Raw genomic sequence first — 2,036 nt, 5'->3', positions numbered from 1 at the left:
TTGTGGTACTATAGAGAATAATTGCTATCAGGACTGACTGTGAGATTTGAAAATGTAAAGATAGACATTTTGTAGCAAAAGGAGTGGAGTGATTGATTTGCAGTTCAGGAGTGGAGGTCCTGGGGACCATAAAGGGAGAAGAGCAGATCTTGGAACCCTACCCAGAGAAGCAGTTACACTGGGGATAGAGGCAGAGATGATGAGGTGTAGAGATGGAGCTGGCTGAGAACTCTAGACCCAGAGAGGGAGAGGGGCTGTGTGCTGACAACGGGGTGGGGGTGGGGGGAGGGCAGGCTTGCAGGGTGTGTACACCTTTGATTGGTTGATGATACATGGAGGGGATTGTAACCATGGCAATGAAATGATATACAATAGGATGAATGTAAAGCTAATTTTCTCCCATGTAAATTATCACATAATTCACATTAAAACATTAAAAAAAAATGCAGCTGAGAAGTCAGCCATTATACAAGTGTTGTGTTGAATTTTACCACAAACACTAAAGATGCACCACGTGTGAGGCCTGTCAGCAGCAGCAAAAGCAGCTGCCACCTCTGAGCATCACTGGGGCTACCATGGGCGTAAGCGCTGCAGAAGGCCCGTGTGTGAGAGAGGTAAAAGGTGAGAGAGGGTTTGGAGGTGGTTGGCAGTTAGTAACCTGCATGTCCTGCTATCTGCCTAAATTTGGGAGGCAGAGTTTAGGCAAAAAATGCGAAGAGGCCTAGGGACATGGTGTGAACAGGTCACAAGTGTCACAGCGAATTCGAGAAGATCCCGCCATTTGGCTCTTGCAGACCAGGAACCCTTCCGTCTTCTTTGGTTGCTTTCTGTATCATTCAGTATTTGCACATTGTTGTTGTTGTTGTTTAATGCTTTCAATTTGGTTCAGACTCATAGCAACCTTGTATAGAGTTTCCCAGGAGCAATTGGAGAATTTGAATCACCAATCTTGCAGTTCACACTGACCTTCAATGCTACACCATCCTTCAGTATTGCAAATTGAGTCTTGAATATTGTCTGCCTGATAAATGCTTAGCATGTTGCTCCCTTTCAGTTTTCTAATTCCAGGTCTTTGCACATTTCATTATAATACTTGACTTTGCCTTATAAAGCTGTCCTTTGAAAATTTCTGTTCAGCTCTTTTATTTCCTCATTTCTTCCATTTGCTTTAATAATAAGTTTATTACTAAAGTTTATTACTATTACTTATTTAGAGAATAAGTTTCAGTTTCTTCTGATTTCCATTTTAGTCTTTTCCTTCTTTCTTGTTTTCTTAATAATCTTTTGCTTTCTTCTGTATGATGTTCTTGATGTCATCATGTAACTCTTCTAATCTTCAGTCAATCTGTTCTCAAGATTGTCTCTAAATTTAATTGGGATATGTTTAAGGTCAAATTTTGGCTTCCATTAACTTGTAATTTTCTTCACCTTCAACTTGAACTTACATATAAGCAATTGATGATCTGTTTTCCAGTCTGCCACTGGCCTTGTTTTGCCTGACGATATGCCTTTCCACCTTCTCTTCCCACAGATGCAGTCAGTGTAATATCTGTGTATGCCTTCGGGGGGGGGGAGGGGTGGTGGTGTCCATCTTTTTGTTGTTGCTGTTAAGTGCTGTTAAGTCGGTTGCGATATGTAACAACCCTGTATAGGGTTCCAGAGGAGTGACGGGTGAATTACCGATCTTGGAAGTTCAAATCATCCTTGTAGTCCAGCATATTACTCTGCATTGCCACACCAGGACTTTCATGTGTATAGTCATCTTTTCTGTTGTTTAAAAAAGTTATTTGCAATGAATAAATCATTGGTTTTGAAAAATTCTATAATGGGATATCCAGCATAATTTTTACACTCAGGACCATATTTCCAACTACTTTTATCTCCTCTTTGTTGCTAACCTTTACACACCAATCTCCAGTAATTATCAATACATCTTGATTGCCTATTTGATCAGTCTCAGATTAAAGAAATTCATAGAATTCAGTTTAATCATCATTGACTTTAGTTGTTGTTGTGTAAATGTGAATAATAGTATT

The 2,036-nt window shown here is 39.8% G+C and overlaps 1 pseudogene; it reads right to left on the bottom strand.

The window, feature by feature from the left end:
- Nucleotides 1-781, bottom strand: part of LOC102835334 — a 9,808-nt pseudogene extending 9,027 nt beyond the window's left edge.
- Nucleotides 782-2,036: the final 1,255 nt, after the last annotated feature.

The sequence above is a fragment of the Chrysochloris asiatica genome, unplaced genomic scaffold (genome assembly GCF_000296735.1).
Source record: "Chrysochloris asiatica unplaced genomic scaffold, ChrAsi1.0 scaffold00066, whole genome shotgun sequence".
Classification (NCBI taxonomy): Eukaryota; Metazoa; Chordata; class Mammalia; order Afrosoricida; family Chrysochloridae; genus Chrysochloris; species Chrysochloris asiatica.
This window is presented reverse-complemented; position numbering and strand designations above follow the sequence as displayed.